Source organism: Rhinoderma darwinii, chromosome 3 (genome assembly GCF_050947455.1).
Source record: "Rhinoderma darwinii isolate aRhiDar2 chromosome 3, aRhiDar2.hap1, whole genome shotgun sequence".
In the NCBI taxonomy this organism is placed as follows: Eukaryota; Metazoa; Chordata; class Amphibia; order Anura; family Rhinodermatidae; genus Rhinoderma; species Rhinoderma darwinii.
Genome location: NC_134689.1, coordinates 260,871,481 through 260,891,624, shown reverse-complemented (window position 1 = coordinate 260,891,624; position 20,144 = coordinate 260,871,481). Strand labels below are relative to the sequence as shown.

Genomic DNA, 20,144 nt, shown 5'->3' with positions numbered 1-20,144 from the left:
ACGGAAAAATAATAAAGTTATGACTATCGGAATACAAAGAGGCAAAATCAAGATATTATTTTTGTCCTTAAGGTTGAAATTGAACCTCTAAGATGATTTCATGCAACAAACTCTGCATTTCTATAAATCACCGGTTACACCATACATCGAATATTGTGTACAGTTTTGAGCACCTGTGTAAGAGAAGGACATTGCTGAACTAGAATGCGTGCAAAGAAGGGAAAGCAAGGTAATTAAAGGACCTCATCACAGACGGGGATTCTTTACTGTAAGAGCAGTTCGACGATTGAACTCTCCGCCACATTGAAAAGTGTTTTTTTGAAAAATATAAAATTTCATCATATTTGTACCAGATTCTGGAGATGGAACTTTGATCCAGGAATTTATTCTAATAGCCATATTTGGAGTAAGGGAGGAATTTTTCCCCTAATGACAACATTGGAATGCACTCCAAGACAGTTTTTGCCTTCCTCTGGATCAACACGGCAGGTTTATAGGTTGAATTTGATGGACCTTTTTTCAATATTATCAACTATTCAACTCTGTATCAAAAGTGAGCTTCCATGGCCCGTATGGGGATCGAACCTGTGACTTTGGCGTTATTAGCACCACACTCTAACCAACTGAGCTAACCGGCCCCTTTTACACCAAAGATTCACGTCACGTCAGTAGAAAATACATGCAAACGTGTATTCATATTGATATCCTATTAACCTGAATAATAAAATAAACTTGCAATTTTTACTACTCAAAAAGCATTGGACAAATTGCTTTTGTGTTTTCCATTCCACCCCACAAAGAGTTTTCTTCAGTACATTATATGGTACATTAAATGCTGCCATTAAAAACAAGAACTTGTCTCGCTAAAAACAAGCCCTTATATGACTATGAGGACGGAAAAATAATAAAGTTATGACTATCGGAATACAAAGAGGCAAAATCAAGATATTATTTTTGTCCTTAAGGTTGAAATTGGACCTCTAAGATGATTTCATGCAACAAACTCTGCATTTCTATAAATCACCGGTTAGACCATACATGGAATATTGTGTACAGTTTTGAGCACCTGTGTATGAGAAGGACATTGCTGAACTAGAATGCGTGCAAAGAAGGGAAAGCAAGGTAATTAAAGGACCTCATCACAGACGGGGATTCTTTACTGTAAGAGCAGTTCGACGATTGAACTCTCTGCCACATTGAAAAGTGTTTTTTTGAAAAATATAAAATTTCATCATATTTGTACCAGATTCTGGAGATGGAACTTTGATCCAGGAATTTATTCTAATAGCCATATTTGGAGTAAGGGAGGAATTTTTCCCCTAATGACAACATTGGAATGCACTCCAAGACAGTTTTTGCCTTCCTCTGGATCAACACGGCAGGTTTATAGGTTGAATTTGATGGACCTTTTTTCAATATTATCAACTATTCAACTCTGTAACAAGCATGTAACAAAAGTGAGCTTCCATGGCACGTACGGGGATCGAACCCGTGACCTTGGCGTTATTAGCACCACGCGCTAACCAACTGAGCTAACCGGCCACTTTTACACCAAAGATTCACGTCACGTCAGTAGAAAATACATGCAAACGTGTATTCATATTGATATCCTATTAACCTGAATAATAAAATAAACTTGCAATTTTTACTACTCAAAAAGCATTGGACAAATTGCTTTTGTGTTTTCCATTCCACCCCACAAAGAGTTTTCTTTCAGTACATTATATGGTACATTAAATGCTGCCATTAAAAACAAGAACTTGTCTCGCTAAAAACAAGCCCTTATATGACTATGAGGACGGAAAAATAATAAAGTTATGACTATCGGAATACAAAGAGGCAAAATCAAGATATTATTTTTGTCCTTAAGGTTGAAATTGAACCTCTAAGATGATTTCATGCAACAAACTCTGCATTTCTATAAATCACCGGTTACACCATACATCGAATATTGTGTACAGTTTTGAGCACCTGTGTATGAGAAGGACATTGCTGAACTAGAATGCGTGCAAAGAAGGGAAAGCAAGGTAATTAAAGGACCTCATCACAGACGGGGATTCTTTACTGTAAGAGCAGTTTGACGATTGAACTCTCTGCCACATTGAAAAGTGTTTTTTTGAAAAATATAAAATTTCATCATATTTGTACCAGATTCTGGAGATGGAACTTTGATCCAGGAATTTATTCTAATAGCCATATTTGGAGTAAGGGAGGAATTTTTCCCCTAATGACAACATTGGAATGCACTCCAAGACAGTTTTTGCCTTCCTCTGGATCAACACGGCAGGTTTATAGGTTGAATTTGATGGACCTTTTTTCAATAGTATCAACTATTCAACTCTGTAACAAAAGTGAGCTTCCATGGCCGGTATGGGGATCGAACCCGGGACCTTGGTGTTATTAGCACCACGCTCTAACCAACTGAGCTAACCGGCCACTTTTACACCAAAGATTCACGTCACGTCAGTAGAAAATACATGCAAACGTGTATTCATATTGATATCCTATTAACCTGAATAATAAAATAAACTTGCAATTTTTACTACTCAAAAAGCATTGGACAAATTGCTTTTGTGTTTTCCATTCCACCCCACAAAGAGTTTTCTTCAGTACATTATATGGTACATTAAATGCTGCCATTAAAAACAAGAACTTGTCTCGCTAAAAACAAGCCCTTATATGACTATGAGGACGGAAAAATAATAAAGTTATGACTATCGGAATACAAAGAGGAAAATCAAGATATTATTTTTGTCCTTAAGGTTGAAATTGGACCTCTAAGATGATTTCATGCAACAAACTCTGCATTTCTATAAATCACCGGTTAGACCATACATGGAATATTGTGTACAGTTTTGAGCACCTGTGTATGAGAAGGACATTGCTGAACTAGAATGCGTGCAAAGAAGGGAAAGCAAGGTAATTAAAGGACCTCATCACAGACGGGGATTCTTTACTGTAAGAGCAGTTCGACGATTGAACTCTCTGCCACATTGAAAAGTGTTTTTTGGAAAAATATAAAATTTCATCATATTTGTACCAGATTCTGGAGATGGAACTTTGATCCAGGAATTTATTCTAATAGCCATATTTGGAGTAAGGGAGGAATTTTTCCCCTAATGACAACATTGGAATGCACTCCAAGACAGTTTTTGCCTTCCTCTGGATCAACACGGCAGGTTTATAGGTTGAATATGATGGACCTTTTTTCAATAGTATCAACTATTCAACTCTGTAACGAAAGTGAGCTTCCATGGCCGGTATGGGGATCGAACCCGTGACCTTGGCGTTATTAGCACCACGCTCTAACCAACTGAGCTAACCAGCCACTTTTACACCAAAGATTCACGTCACGTCAGTAGAAAATACATGCAAACGTGTATTCATATTGATATCCTATTAACCTGAATAATAAAATAAACTTGCAATTTTTACTACTCAAAAAGCATTGGACAAATTGCTTTTGTGTTTTCCATTCCACCCCACAAAGAGTTTTCTTCAGTACATTATATGGTACATTAAATGCTGCCATTAAAAACAAGAACTTGTCTCGCTAAAAACAAGCCCTTATATGACTATAAGGACGGAAAAATAATAAAGTTATGACTATCGGAATACAAAGAGGCAAAATCAAGATATTATTTTTGTCCTTAAGGTTGAAATTGGACCTCTAAGATGATTTCATGCAACAAACTCTGCATTTCTATAAATCACCGGTTAGACCATACATGGAATATTGTGTACAGTTTTGAGCACCTGTGTATGAGAAGGACATTGCTGAACTAGAATGCGTGCAAAGAAGGGAAAGCAAGGTAATTAAAGGACCTCATCACAGACGGGGATTCTTTACTGTAAGAGCAGTTCGACGATTGAACTCTCTGCCACATTGAAAAGTGTGTTTTTGAAAAATATAAAATTTCATCATATTTGTACCAGATTCTGGAGATGGAAATTTGATCCAGGAATTTATTCTAATAGCCATATTTGGAGTAAGGGAGGAATTTTTCCCCTAATGACAACATTGGAATGCACTCCAAGACAGTTTTTGCCTTCCTCTGGATCAACACGGCAGGTTTATAGGTTGAATTTGATGGACCTTTTTTCAATATTATCAACTATTCAACTCTGTAACAAAAGTGAGCTTCCATGGCCCATACGGGGATCGAACCCGTGACCTTGGCGTTATTAGCACCACGCTCTAACCAACTGAGCTAACCGGCCACTTTTACACCAAAGATTCACGTCACGTCAGTAGAAAATACATGCAAACGTGTATTCATATTGATATCCTATTAACCTGAATAATAAAATAAACTTGCAATTTTTACTACTCAAAAAGCATTGGACAAATTGCTTTTGTGTTTTCCATTCCACCCCACAAAGAGTTTTCTTTCAGTACATTATATGGTACATTAAATGCTGCCATTAAAAACAAGAACTTGTCTCGCTAAAAACAAGCCCTTATATGACTATGAGGACGGAAAAATAATAAAGTTATGACTATCGGAATACAAAGAGGCAAAATCAAGATATTATTTTTGTCCTTAAGGTTGAAATTGGACCTCTAACATGATTTCATGCAACAAACTCTGCATTTCTATAAATCACCGGTTAGACCATACATGGAATATTGTGTACAGTTTTGAGCACCTGTGTATGAGAAGGACATTGCTGAACTAGAATGCGTGCAAAGAAGGGAAAGCAAGGTAATTAAAGGACCTCATCACAGACGGGGATTCTTTACTGTAAGAGCAGTTCGACGATTGAACTCTCTGCCACATTGAAAAGTGTTTTTTTGAAAAATATAAAATTTCATCATATTTGTACCAGATTCTGGAGATGGAACTTTGATCCAGGAATTTATTCTAATAGCCATATTTGGAGTAAGGGAGGAATTTTTCCCCTAATGACAACATTGGAATGCACTCCAAGACAGTTTTTGCCTTCCTCTGGATCAACACGGCAGGTTTATAGGTTGAATTTGATGGACCTTTTTTCAATATTATCAACTATTCAACTCTGTAACAAAAGTGAGCTTCCATGGCCCATACGGGGATCGAACCCGTGACCTTGGCGTTATTAGCACCACGCTCTAACCAATAAAATAATAATAAAATAAACTTGCAATTTTTACTACTCAAAAAGCATTGGACAAATTGCTTTTGTGTTTTCCATTCCACCCCACAAAGAGTTTTCTTTCAGTACATTATATGGTACATTAAATGCTGCCATTAAAAACAAGAACTTGTCTCGCTAAAAACAAGCCCTTATATGACTATGAGGACGGAAAAATAATAAAGTTATGACTATCAGAATACAAAGAGGCAAAATCAAGATATTATTTTTGTCCTTAAGGTTGAAATTGGACCTCTAAGATGATTTCATGCAACAAACTCTGCATTTCTATAAATCACCGGTTAGACCATACATGGAATATTGTGTACAGTTTTGAGCACCTGTGTATGAGAAGGACATTGCTGAACTAGAATGCGTGCAAAGAAGGGAAAGCAAGGTAATTAAAGGACCTCATCACAGACGGGGATTCTTTACTGTAAGAGCAGTTCGACGATTGAACTCTCTGCCACATTGAAAAGTGTTTTTTTGAAAAATATAAAATTTCATCATATTTGTACCAGATTCTGGAGATGGAACTTTGATCCAGGAATTTATTCTAATAGCCATATTTGGAGTAAGGGAGGATTTTTTCCCCTAATGACAAGATTGGAATGCACTCCAAGACAGTTTTTGCCTTCCTCTGGATCAACACGGCAGGTTTATAGGTTGAATTTGATGGACCTTTTTTCAATATTATCAACTATTCAACTCTGTAACAAAAGTGGGCTTCCATGGCCCGTACGGGGATCGAACCCGTGACCTTGGCGTTATTAGCACCACGCTCTAACCAACTGAGCTAACCGGCCACTTTTACACCAAAGATTCACGTCACGTCAGTAGAAAATACATGCAAACGTGTATTCATATTGATATCCTATTAACCTGAATAATAAAATAAACTTCCAATTTTTACTACTCAAAAAGCATTGGACAAATTGCTTTTGTGTTTTCCATTCCACCCCACAAAGAGTTTTCTTCAGTACATTATATGGTACATTAAATGCTGCCATTAAAAACAAGAACTTGTCTCGCTAAAAACAAGCCCTTATATGACTATGAGGACGGAAAAATAATAAAGTTATGACTATCGGAATACAAAGAGGCAAAATCAAGATATTATTTTTGTCCTTAAGGTTGAAATTGGACCTCTAAGATGATTTCATGCAACAAACTCTGCATTTCTATAAATCACCGGTTAGACCATACATGGAATATTGTGTACAGTTTTGAGCACCTGTGTATGAGAAGGACATTGCTGAACTAGAATGCGTGCAAAGAAGGGAAAGCAAGGTAATTAAAGGACCTCATCACAGACGGGCATTCTTTACTGTAAGAGCAGTTCGACGATTGAACTCTCTGCCACATTGAAAAGTGTTTTTTTGAAAAATATAAAATTTCATCATATTTGTACCAGATTCTGGAGATGGAACTTTGATCCAGGAATTTATTCTAATAGCCATATTTGGAGTAAGGGAGGAATTTTTCCCCTAATGACAACATTGGAATGCACTCCAAGACAGTTTTTGCCTTCCTCTGGATCAACACGGCAGGTTTATAGGTTGAATTTGATGGACCTTTTTTCAATATTATCAACTATTCAACTCTGTAACAAAAGTGAGCTTCCAGGGCCCGTACGGGGATCGAACCCGTGACCTTGGCATTATTAGCACCACGCTCTAACCAACTGAGCTAACCGGCAACTTTTACACCAAAGATTCACGTCACGTCAGTAGAAAATACATGCAAACGTGTATTCATATTGATATCCTATTAACCTGAATAATAAAATAAACTTGCAATTTTTACTACTCAAAAAGCATTGGACAAATTGCTTTCGTGTTTTCCATTCCACCCCACAAAGAGTTTTCTTTCAGTACATTATATGGTACATTAAATGCTGCCATTAAAAACAAGAACTTGTCTCGCTAAAAACAAGCCCTTATATGACTATGAGGACGGAAAAATAATAAAGTTATGACTATCGGAATACAAAGAGGCAAAATCAAGATATTATTTTTGTCCTTAAGGTTGAAATTGGACCTCTAAGATGATTTCATGCAACAAACTCTGCATTTCTATAAATCACCGGTTAGACCATACATGGAATATTGTGTACAGTTTTGAGCACCTGTGTATGAGAAGGACATTGCTGAACTAGAATGCGTGCAAAGAAGGGAAAGCAAGGTAATTAAAGGACCTCATCACAGACGGGGATTCTTTACTGTAAGAGCAGTTCGACGATTGAACTCTCTGCCACATTGAAAAGTGTTTTTTTGAAAAATATAAAATTTCATCATATTTGTACCAGATTCTGGAGATGGAACTTTGATCCAGGAATTTATTCTAATAGCCATATTTGGAGTAAGGGAGGAATTTTTCCCCTAATGACAACATTGGAATGCACTCCAAGACAGTTTTTGCCTTCCTCTGGATCAACACGGCAGGTTTATAGGTTGAATTTGATGGACCTTTTTTCAATATTATCAACTATTCAACTCTGTAACAAAAGTGAGCTTCCATGGCCCATACGGGGATCGAACCCGTGACCTTGGCGTTATTAGCACCACGCTCTAACCAATAAAATAATAATAAAATAAACTTGCAATTTTTACTACTCAAAAAGCATTGGACAAATTGCTTTTGTGTTTTCCATTCCACCCCACAAAGAGTTTTCTTTCAGTACATTATATGGTACATTAAATGCTGCCATTAAAAACAAGAACTTGTCTCGCTAAAAACAAGCCCTTATATGACTATGAGGACGGAAAAATAATAAAGTTATGACTATCAGAATACAAAGAGGCAAAATCAAGATATTATTTTTGTCCTTAAGGTTGAAATTGGACCTCTAAGATGATTTCATGCAACAAACTCTGCATTTCTATAAATCACCGGTTAGACCATACATGGAATATTGTGTACAGTTTTGAGCACCTGTGTATGAGAAGGACATTGCTGAACTAGAATGCGTGCAAAGAAGGGAAAGCAAGGTAATTAAAGGACCTCATCACAGACGGGGATTCTTTACTGTAAGAGCAGTTCGACGATTGAACTCTCTGCCACATTGAAAAGTGTTTTTTTGAAAAATATAAAATTTCATCATATTTGTACCAGATTCTGGAGATGGAACTTTGATCCAGGAATTTATTCTAATAGCCATATTTGGAGTAAGGGAGGAATTTTTCCCCTAATGACAAGATTGGAATGCACTCCAAGACAGTTTTTGCCTTCCTCTGGATCAACACGGCAGGTTTATAGGTTGAATTTGATGGACCTTTTTTCAATATTATCAACTATTCAACTCTGTAACAAAAGTGGGCTTCCATGGCCCGTACGGGGATCGAACCCGTGACCTTGGCGTTATTAGCACCACGCTCTAACCAACTGAGCTAACCGGCCACTTTTACACCAAAGATTCACGTCACGTCAGTAGAAAATACATGCAAACGTGTATTCATATTGATATCCTATTAACCTGAATAATAAAATAAACTTCCAATTTTTACTACTCAAAAAGCATTGGACAAATTGCTTTTGTGTTTTCCATTCCACCCCACAAAGAGTTTTCTTCAGTACATTATATGGTACATTAAATGCTGCCATTAAAAACAAGAACTTGTCTCGCTAAAAACAAGCCCTTATATGACTATGAGGACGGAAAAATAATAAAGTTATGACTATCGGAATACAAAGAGGCAAAATCAAGATATTATTTTTGTCCTTAACCCCTTCCCGCTCCTTGACGTACTATTACGTCATGGCAGCTGTATCGTTAGCGCTCCATGCCGTAATAGTACGTCTCGGGAGTAACGGCCGTTTCGGCCGTCCTCCCGACACATACAGGAGCTGTGACGCTGCTGTCTTGTTCAGCAGCTGTCACAGCTCCTACAGCGGGGACCGATCGCTGTGTCCCCGCTGATTAACCCCTTAAAAGCCGCGTTCTATAGAGATCGCGGCTTTTTATGGGTTAAGCTGCCATCGCCGGCCTGCTACGCGATAGCGGCCGGCGATGGTGACTATGGCAACCGGACACCAAACAATGGCGTCCGGCTATGCCATAGACGGAAGCCTAGTGGGTCCTGACAACGTCCGGACCCACTATGCTTGCTGTCAGTGAGTAGCTGACAGTTCTAATACACTGCACTACGCATGTAGTGCAGTGTATTAGAATAGCGATCAGGGCCTCCTGCCCTCATGTCCCCTAGTGGGACAAAGTAATAAAGTGAAAAAAAAGTTAAAAAAAGATGTGTAAAAATAAGAAAATAAAAGTTTTAAAAGTAATAAAAGTAAAAATCCCCCCTTTTCCCTTATCAGTCCTTTATTATTAATAAAAATATATAAACAAACAAATAAACTATACATAATTGGTATCGCCGCGTCCGTAACGGCCTGAACTACAAAATTATTTCATTATTTATCCCGCACGGTGAACGCCGTAAAATAAAATAATAATAAACCGTACCACAATCACAATTGTTTGGTCACTTCACCTCCCAAAAAATTGAATAAAAAGAGATCAAAAAGTCGCATGTACCTAAAAATGGTACTGATCGAAACTACAGTTCGTTACGCAAAAAATAAGTCCTCGCACGGCTTTATTGATTGAAAAATAAAAACTTTATGGCTCTTAGAATAAGGAACACAAAAAGTGAATGATTGTTTACAAAACGTATTTTATTGTGCAAACGCCATAAGACATAAAATAAAACCATAAACATCTGGTATCGCCGTAATCGTATCGCCCCGCAGAATAAAGTGAATATTTTATTTATAGCGCACGGTGAACGCTGTAAAAAAAAACGAAAAAAAAAACAATCGTACAATTGCTGTTTTTTAGTCACCACGCCACCTAAAAATAGAATAAAAACTGATCAAAAAGCCGCATGCACCCCAAGAAAACTACAATGGATTCCTCAAGGGGTCTAGTTTCCAAATTGGGGTCACTTTTGGGGGGTTCCCAATGTTTTGGCACCACAAGACCTCTTCAAACCGGACATGGTGCCTAATAAAAAAGAGGCTTCAAAATCCACTGGGTGCTGCTTTGCTTCTGAGGCCGGTGCTTCAGTCCATTACCGCCCGAGGGCCACATGTGGGATATTTCTCAAAACTGCAGAATCTGGGCAATACGTATTAATTTGCGTTTCTCTGATAAATCCTTTTGTGTTATAAAAAAAATGGTATAAAGAGGATTTTCTGACAAAAAAAAAATTTAAATTTCACCTCTACTTTGCTCTAAATTTTTGTGAAACACCTAAAGGGTTCATAAACTTTCTATATGCTGTTGTGAATACTTTGAGGGGTCTAGTTTCTAAAATGGGGTATTTCATAGGGATTTCTAATATATGGGCCCCTCAAAGCAACTTCAGAACTGAACTGGAACCTAAAAAAATAAATAAATGAGGCAATACTTTGCTTCTTACATTACACTGATAATGAGCTGTGTCCACCCCGAGATGACCCCAGTTTTGACCGTTTGTATAAACGGAGACCCTATTAGACCGTTCCAGTGCCCGGTTTTCCCCAGCATACACCCCGAGAAGTGTATTTCTATTGATGAGTCCCTGGTACATTTTAAAGGGAGGGTTCAATTCCGCCAGTACCTGCCGTGTAAGAGGGCAAGGTATGGCGTGAAGATGTATAAGCTGTGAGAGTGCATCAGGGTATACCTACAGGTTTAGGATATATGAAGGAAAGGCCACCCCCAAACCAGACTGCATCCTGGACTACAATAGGTACATGGGAGGGATGGACTTGTAAGATCAAGCCCTGAAGCCCTACAGCGCCATGCGGTGTGGTATAAGAAGCAGGCCGGGCACATCATACAGATGGCTTTGTACAATGCGTACGTGCTACGTCGATGTGCAGGCCAGACGAGAACTTTCCTGGAATTTCAAGAGGTGATTATCAAGAACCTAATCTTTAGGGACCAAGAAGGGGGGGTACCCAGTACTTCTGGAAGCGGGGCCACACGCATCGTACCAGGGCGGCAACACTTTCCAGGGGAAGTTCCCCAAACTGGCAAGAAGGGAAAAAGTCAAAAGAGGTGCAAAGTCTGCTATAAGAGGGCGATAATGCATGACGCAATATATAAATGTGACACGTGTCCCGAATAACCAGAGCTCTGTATGAAAGTGTTTTAAAATTTATCATCCATCCCTTGGTTTATAATTTACCCCAATTTTACTTACCCTGATGCACTCCACACAGCTTATCCCCCCTCGTCTTTTCCCTCTGAGCCCTGCTGTGTGTCCAGGCAGCTGATAACAGCCAAATGTAGGGTATTCCCATACCCGGGAGAACCCACATTACAGTTTATGAGGTGTATGTCTCCGGTCAAAATGCTCACTACACCTCTATATGAATGCCTTAAGGGTGTAGTTTTTAAAACGGGGTCACTTCTTGCGGGTTTCAACTGTACTGGTACCTCAGGGGCTTCTGCATACATGACTTCGCACTCGAAAATCCCCAGTAGGCCAAATGGTGGTCCTTTCCTTCTGAGCCCTCCCATGGGCCCAAACGGCAGTTTATCACAACAAATGGGGTATTGCGGCCCTCAGAACAAATTGCGCAACAGAATGGGGTATTTTGTTTCTTGTGAAAATAAGAAATTTTCTGCCAAAACTACATATTATTTGAAAAAAATAATTTTGTTTTCATTCCCAGCCCAATTCAAATAAGTTCTGTGAAAAAACTATGGGGTCAAAATGGTCACAACACCCATAAATGAATTCCTTGAGGGGTGTAGTTTCCAAAATGGGGTCATTTGTGGTTGGTTTCTATTGCTTTGATACCTCTGGGGCTCTGCAAATGCGACATGGCACCCGAAAACCAATCCAGCAAAATCTGTACTCCAAAGAACACACAGCGCTCCTTTCCTTCTGAGCCCTCCCATGGGCCCAAACGGCAGTTTATCACCACAAATGGGGTATTGCCGCACTCAGGATAAATTGGGCAACAAAATGGAGTATTTTATTTCTTGTGAAAATAAGAATTTTTGAGCTAAAATGACATATTATTGGAAAAAATATATATTTTTTGAATTCCCAGCCCAATTCAAATAAGTTCTGTGAAGAAACTATGGAGTCTAAATGGTCACATTACCCATAAATGAATTCCTTGAGGGGTGTAGTTTCCAAAATGGGGTCACTTCTGGTGGGTTTCCATTGCTTTGATAACTCTGGGGCTCTGCAAATGCGACATGGCACCCGAAAACCAAACCAGCAAAATCTGTACTCCAAAGAACACACAGCGCTCCTTCCCTTCTGAGGCCTCCCATGGGCCCAAACGGCAGTTTATTGCCACAAATGGGGTATTGATGCACTCAGGACAAATTGGGCAACAAAATTGAGTATTTTGTTCCCTGTGAAAATAAGAAATTTTGGTAAAAAATTACATCTTATTGGAAAAAATGTCATTTTTTTTAATGTCACAGCCCAATTGAAATAGGTGCTGTGAAAAAACTGTGTGGTCAAAATGCTAACAACAACCATAAATGAATTCCTTGAGGGGTGTAGTTTCCAAAATGGGGTCACTTTTGGTGGGTTTCCATTGCTTTGATACCACTGAGGCTCTGCAAATGCGACATGGCACCCGAAAACCAATCCAACAAAATCTGGACTCCAACAAACATATAGCGCTCCTTTCCTTCTGAGCCCTCCCATGGGCCCAAACGGCAGTTTATCACCACAAATGGGGTATTGCCACACTAAGGACAAATTGGGCAACAAAATGGGGTATTTTGTTCCCTGTGAAAATAAGAAATTTTGATCACAAATGACATTTTATTGGAAAAAATGACATTTTTTTCATTTCAGAGCCCAATTCAAATACGTGCTGTGAAAAAACTGTGCGGTCAAAATGGTAACAACAACCCTAAATGAATTCCTTGAGGGGTGTAGTTTCCAAAATGGGGTCACTATTGGGGGATTCCTACTGTTTTGGCACCTCAACACCTCTTCAAACCTGGCATGCTGCCTAAAATATATTCTAATAAAAAAGAGGCCTCAAAATGCACTAGGTGCTTCTTTGCTTCTAGGGCTTGTGTTTTAGTCCACGAGCGCAGTAGGGCCACATGTGGGACATTTCTAAAAACTGCAGAATCTGGACAATACATATTTAGTAGTGTTTCTCTGGTAAAACCTTCTGTGTTACAGAAAAAAAAATGAATAAAATTGAAATTCAGCAAGAAAAATGAAATTTGCAAATTTCACCTCCACTTTGCTTTAATTCCTGTGAAATGCCTGAAGGGTTAAAAAACTTTATAACTGCTGTTTTGAATACTTTGAGGGGTCTAGTTTTTAAAATGGGGTGTTTTATCAGGGTTTCTAATACATAGGCCCCACAAAGCCACTTCAGAACTTAAGAGGTACCTTAAAAAAAAGGCTTTTGAAATTTTCTTAAAAATATGAGAAATTGCTGTTTATGTTCTAAGCCTTGTAACGTCCAAGAAAAATAAAAGAATGTTCAAAAAACGATGCCAATCTAAAGTAGACATATGGGAAATGTGAACTAGTAACTATTTTGGGTGGTATAACCGTCTGTTTTACAAGCAGATCCATTTAAATTCTGAAAAATGCAATTTTTTCAAAATTTTCTCTACATTTTGCAATTTTTCACCAATAAACACTGAATATATCGACCACATTTTACCACGAACATGAAGCCCAATGTGTCACGAGAAAACAATCTCAGAATCGCTTGGGTAGGTTTAAGCATTCCGACGTTATTACCACATAAAGTGAAATATGTCAGATTTGAAAAATGGGCTCTGAGCCTTAAGGCCCAAACTAGGCTGCGTCCTTAAGGGGTTAAGGTTGAAATTGGACCTCTAAGATGATTTCATGCAACAAACTCTGCATTTCTATAAATCACCGGTTAGACCATACATGGAATATTGTGTACAGTTTTGAGCACCTGTGTATGAGAAGGACATTGCTGAACTAGAATGCGTGCAAAGAAGGGAAAGCAAGGTAATTAAAGGACCTCATCACAGATGGGCATTCTTTACTGTAAGAGCAGTTCGACGATTGAACTCTCTGCCACATTGAAAAGTGTTTTTTTGAAAAATATAAAATTTCATCATATTTGTACCAGATTCTGGAGATGGAACTTTGATCCAGGAATTTATTCTAATAGCCATATTTGGAGTAAGGGAGGAATTTTTCCCCTAATGACAACATTGGAATGCACTCCAAGACAGTTTTTGCCTTCCTCTGGATCAACACGGCAGGTTTATAGGTTGAATTTGATGGACCTTTTTTCAATATTATCAACTATTCAACTCTGTAACAAAAGTGAGCTTCCAGGGCCCGTACGGGGATCGAACCCGTGACCTTGGCATTATTAGCACCACGCTCTAACCAACTGAGCTAACCGGCCACTTTTACACCAAAGATTCACGTCACGTCAGTAGAAAATACATGCAAACGTGTATTCATATTGATATCCTATTAACCTGAATAATAAAATAAACTTGCAATTTTTACTACTCAAAAAGCATTGGACAAATTGCTTTTGTGTTTTCCATTCCACCCCACAAAGAGTTTTCTTCAGTACATTATATGGTACATTAAATGCTGCCATTAAAAACAAGAACTTGTCTCGCTAAAAACAAGCCCTTATATGACTATGAGGACGGAAAAATAATAAAGTTATGACTATCGGAATACAAAGAGGCAAAATCAAGATATTATTTTTGTCCTTAAGGTTGAAATTGGACCTCTAAGATGATTTCATGCAACAAACTCTGCATTTCTATAAATCACCGGTTAGACCATACATGGAATATTGTGTACAGTTTTGAGCACCTGTGTATGAGAAGGACATTGCTGAACTAGAATGCGTGCAAAGAAGGGAAAGCAAGGTAATTAAAGGACCTCATCACAGACGGGGATTCTTTACTGTAAGAGCAGTTCGACGATTGAACTCTCTGCCACATTGAAAAGTGTTTTTTTGAAAAATATAAAATTTCATCATATTTGTACCAGATTCTGGAGATGGAACTTTGATCCAGGAATTTATTCTAATAGCCATATTTGGAGTAAGGGAGGAATTTTTCCCCTAATGACAACATTGGAATGCACTCCAAGACAGTTTTTGCCTTCCTCTGGATCAACACGGCAGGTTTATAGGTTGAATTTGATGGACCTTTTTTCAATATTATCAACTATTCAACTCTGTAACAAAAGTGAGCTTCCATGGCCCATACGGGAATCGAACCCGTGACCTTGGCGTTATTAGCACCACGCTCTAACCAATAAAATAATAATAAAATAAACTTGCAATTTTTACTACTCAAAAAGCATTGGACAAATTGCTTTTGTGTTTTCCATTCCACCCCACAAAGAGTTTTCTTTCAGTACATTATATGGTACATTAAATGCTGCCATTAAAAACAAGAACTTGTCTCGCTAAAAACAAGCCCTTATATGACTATGAGGACGGAAAAATAATAAAGTTATGACTATCAGAATACAAAGAGGCAAAATCAAGATATTATTTTTGTCCTTAAGGTTGAAATTGGACCTCTAAGATGATTTCATGCAACAAACTCTGCATTTCTATAAATCACCGGTTAGACCATACATGGAATATTGTGTACAGTTTTGAGCACCTGTGTATGAGAAGGACATTGCTGAACTAGAATGCGTGCAAAGAAGGGAAAGCAAGGTAATTAAAGGACCTCATCACAGACGGGGATTCTTTACTGTAAGAGCAGTTCGACGATTGAACTCTCTGCCACATTGAAAAGTGTTTTTTTGAAAAATATAAAATTTCATCATATTTGTACCAGATTCTGGAGATGGAACTTTGATCCAGGAATTTATTCTAATAGCCATATTTGGAGTAAGGGAGGAATTTTTCCCCTAATGACAAGATTGGAATGCACTCCAAGACAGTTTTTGCCTTCCTCTGGATCAACACGGCAGGTTTATAGGTTGAATTTGATGGACCTTTTTTCAATATTATCAACTATTCAACTCTGTAACAAAAGTGGGCTTCCATGGCCCGTACGGGGATCGAACCCGTGACCTTGGCGTTATTAGCACCACGCTCTAACCAACTGAGCTAACCGGCCACTTTTACACCAAAGATTCACGTCACGTCAGTAGAAAATACATGCAAACGTGTATTCATATTGATATCCTATTAACCTGAATAATAAAATAAACTTCCAATTTTTACTACTCAAAAAGCATTGGACAAATTGCTTTTGTGTTTTCCATTCCACCCCACAAAGAGTTTTCTTCAGTACATTATATGGTACATTAAATGCTGCCATTAAAAACAAGAACTTGTCTCGCTAAAAACAAGCCCTTATATGACTATGAGGACGGAAAAATAATAAAGTTATGACTATCGGAATACAAAGAGGCAAAATCAAGATATTATTTTTGTCCTTAAGGTTGAAATTGGACCTCTAAGATGATTTCATGCAACAAACTCTGCATTTCTATAAATCACCGGTTAGACCATACATGGAATATTGTGTACAGTTTTGAGCACCTGTGTATGAGAAGGACATTGCTGAACTAGAATGCGTGCAAAGAAGGGAAAGCAAGGTAATTAAAGGACCTCATCACAGACGGGGATTCTTTACTGTAAGAGCAGTTCGACGATTGAACTCTCTGCCACATTGAAAAGTGTTTTTTTGAAAAATATAAAATGTCATCATATTTGTACCAGATTCTGGAGATGGAACTTTGATCCAGGAATTTATTCTAATAGCCATATTTGGAGTAAGGGAGGAATTTTTCCCCTAATGACAACATTGGAATGCACTCCAAGACAGTTTTTGCCTTCCTCTGGATCAACACGGCAGGTTTATAGGTTGAATTTGATGGACCTTTTTTCAATATTATCAACTATTCAATAAGCATGTAACAAAAGTGAGCTTCCATGGCCCATACGGGGATCGAACCCGTGACCTTGGCGTTATTAGCACCACGCACTAACCAACTGAGCTAACCGGCCACTTTTACACCAAAGACTCACGTCACGTCAGTAGAAAATACATGCAAACGTGTATTCATATTGATATCCTATTAACCTGAATAATAAAATAAACTTGCAATTTTTACTACTCAAAAAGCATTGGACAAATTGCTTTTGTGTTTTCCATTCCACCCCACAAAGAGTTTTCTTCAGTACATTATATGGTACATTAAATGCTGCCATTAAAAAAAAGAACTTGTCTCGCTAAAAACAAGCCCTTATATGACTATGAGGACGGAAAAATAATAAAGTTATGACTATCGGAATACAAAGAGGCAAAATCAAGATATTATTTTTGTCCTTAAGGTTGAAATTGGACCTCTAAGATGATTTCATGCAACAAACTCTGCATTTCTATAAATCACCGGTTAGACCATACATGGAATATTGTGTACAGTTTTGAGCACCTGTGTATGAGAAGGACATTGCTGAACTAGAATGCGTGCAAAGAAGGGAAAGCAAGGTAATTAAAGGACCTCATCACAGACGGGGATTCTTTACTGTAAGAGCAGTTCGACGATTGAACTCTCTGCCACATTGAAAAGTGTTTTTTTGAAAAATATAAAATGTCATCATATTTGTACCAGATTCTGGAGATGGAACTTTGATCCAGGAATTTATTCTAATAGCCATATTTGGAGTAAGGGAGGAATTTTTCCCCTAATGACAACATTGGAATGCACTCCAAGACAGTTTTTGCCTTCCTCTGGATCAACACGGCAGGTTTATAGGTTGAATTTGATGGACCTTTTTTCAATATTATCAACTATTCAACTCTGTAACTCTGTAACAAAAGTGAGCTTCCATGGCCCATACGGGGATCGAACCCGTGACCTTGGCGTTATTAGCACCACGCTCTAACCAACTGAGCTAACCGGCCACATTTACACCAAAGATTCACGTCACGTCAGTAGAAAATACATGCAAACGTGTATTCATATTGATATCCTATTAACCTGAATAATAAAATAAACTTGCAATTTTTACTACTCAAAAAGCATTGGACAAATTGCTTTTGTGTTTTCCATTCCACCCCACAAAGAGTTTTCTTCAGTACATTATATGGTACATTAAATGCTGCCATTAAAAACAAGAACTTGTCTCGCTAAAAACAAGCCCTTATATGACTATGAGGACGGAAAAATAATAAAGTTATGACTATCGGAATACAAAGAGGCAAAATCAAGATATTATTTTTGTCCTTAAGGTTGAAATTGGACCTCTAAGATGATTTCATGCAACAAACTCTGCATTTCTATAAATCACCGGTTAGACCATACATGGAATATTGTGTACAGTTTTGAGCACCTGTGTATGAGAAGGACATTGCTGAACTAGAATGCGTGCAAAGAAGGGAAAGCAAGGTAATTAAAGGACCTCATTACAGACGGGGATTCTTTACTGTAAGAGCAGTTCGACGATTGAACTCTCTGCCACATTGAAAAGTGTTTTTTTGAAAAATATAAAATTTCATCATATTTGTACCAGATTCTGGAGATGGAACTTTGATCCAGGAATTTATTCTAATAGCCATATTTGGAGTAAGGGAGGAATTCTTCCCCTAATGACAACATTTGAATGCACTCCAAGACAGTTTTTGCCTTCCTCTGGATCAACACGGCAGGTTTATAGGTTGAATTTGATGGACCTTTTTTCAATATTATCAACTATTCAATAAGCATGTAACAAAAGTGAGCTTCCATGGCCCATACGGGGATCGAACCCGTGACCTTGGCGTTATTAGCACCACGCTCTAACCAACTGAGCTAACCGGCCACTTTTACACCAAAGACTCACGTCACGTCAGTAGAAAATACATGCAAACGTGTATTCATATTGATATCCTATTAACCTGAATAATAAAATAAACTTGCAATTTTTACTACTCAAAAAGCATTGGACAAATTGCTTTTGTGTTTTCCATTCCACCCCACAAAGAGTTTTCTTCAGTACATTATATGGTACATTAAATGCTGCCATTAAAAACAAGAACTTGTCTCGCTAAAAACAAGCCCTTATATGACTATGAAGACGGAAAAATAATAAAGTTATGACTATCGGAATACAAAGAGGCAAAATCAAGATATTATTTTTGTCCTTAAGGTTGAAATTGGACCTCTAAGATGATTTCATGCAACAAACTCTGCATTTCTATAAATCACCGGTTAGACCATACATGGAATATTGTGTACAGTTTTGAGCACCTGTGTATGAGAAGGACATTGCTGAACTAGAATGCGTGCAAAGAAGGGAAAGCAAGGTAATTAAAGGACCTCATCACAGACGGGGATTCTTTACTGTAAGAGCAGTTCGACGATTGAACTCTCTGACACATTGAAAAGTGTTTTTTTGAAAAATATAAAATTTCATCATATTTGTACCAGATTCTGGAGATACTATGGGAGAAAGAAAAGAGATACACGGCGCCACATAGTGCAAAATAAAAGCGATGGAGTAAAAGGAGCAATATAATTGGAAAATTGCTCACCTAAGGTAGTGGATACCGTTTAAGTATCTCAAGAGTCAGAAAGCTGCTGCCAGGTCCATGCACATGCAAAGCGAACTTTGCTGTCAAAGTAGATCAATTAATAAAAGAAAAAAGTGGACCACCGGCGCTGCTATAACCAATGTCAAGGCAATAATTGAATTGAAATGTTTATTGAAAAGGGCTACGCGTTTCGACGCCGAACCGGCGTCTTCATCAGGCCAATACACATTGTGCGATGTGCACACGTTTAAATACACAATGAAATGAGATGATTGCCATTCACAACCCAAAAGAAACGCCCATAAGGGCGGATCAAAGGTCAAATGTAAAGATTGCATACTGCTAACGCCCAAAACAACACATTAACAAGTTTGTTTCAGGGTAAAACGTGTTACATAAATACAAAGTGATAAATAATGTTAAAAATGCAGAGAATAATAAAATAATTAGTAGCATATTAAGAACGAACAACTACGATCAAAAAACACCATAATATCTACAAAAGTCCTTATATTAATAAAATACAGAATACGTATACTAAGCATTA

General features: G+C 37.9%; 7 non-coding genes across 7 annotated transcripts; all 7 read right to left on the bottom strand.

Moving 5' to 3' along the window:
* Positions 1-3,254: 3,254 nt before the first annotated feature.
* On the bottom strand, positions 3,255-3,328 carry TRNAI-AAU (transfer RNA isoleucine (anticodon AAU)). The gene has a single exon. It is a non-coding gene; the product is annotated as a tRNA-Ile (tRNA).
* Positions 3,329-4,147: 819 nt separating this feature from the next.
* On the bottom strand, positions 4,148-4,221 carry TRNAI-AAU (transfer RNA isoleucine (anticodon AAU)). The gene has a single exon. It is a non-coding gene; the product is annotated as a tRNA-Ile (tRNA).
* A 1,626-nt stretch (positions 4,222-5,847) lies between these two features.
* TRNAI-AAU (transfer RNA isoleucine (anticodon AAU)) lies at positions 5,848-5,921 on the bottom strand. Its single transcript has one exon. It is a non-coding gene; the product is annotated as a tRNA-Ile (tRNA).
* Positions 5,922-8,440: 2,519 nt separating this feature from the next.
* On the bottom strand, positions 8,441-8,514 carry TRNAI-AAU (transfer RNA isoleucine (anticodon AAU)). The gene has a single exon. It is a non-coding gene; the product is annotated as a tRNA-Ile (tRNA).
* A 7,604-nt stretch (positions 8,515-16,118) lies between these two features.
* On the bottom strand, positions 16,119-16,192 carry TRNAI-AAU (transfer RNA isoleucine (anticodon AAU)). Its single transcript has one exon. It is a non-coding gene; the product is annotated as a tRNA-Ile (tRNA).
* A 1,723-nt stretch (positions 16,193-17,915) lies between these two features.
* Positions 17,916-17,989, bottom strand: TRNAI-AAU (transfer RNA isoleucine (anticodon AAU)). Its single transcript has one exon. It is a non-coding gene; the product is annotated as a tRNA-Ile (tRNA).
* Positions 17,990-18,811: 822 nt separating this feature from the next.
* Positions 18,812-18,885, bottom strand: TRNAI-AAU (transfer RNA isoleucine (anticodon AAU)). Its single transcript has one exon. It is a non-coding gene; the product is annotated as a tRNA-Ile (tRNA).
* Positions 18,886-20,144: the final 1,259 nt, after the last annotated feature.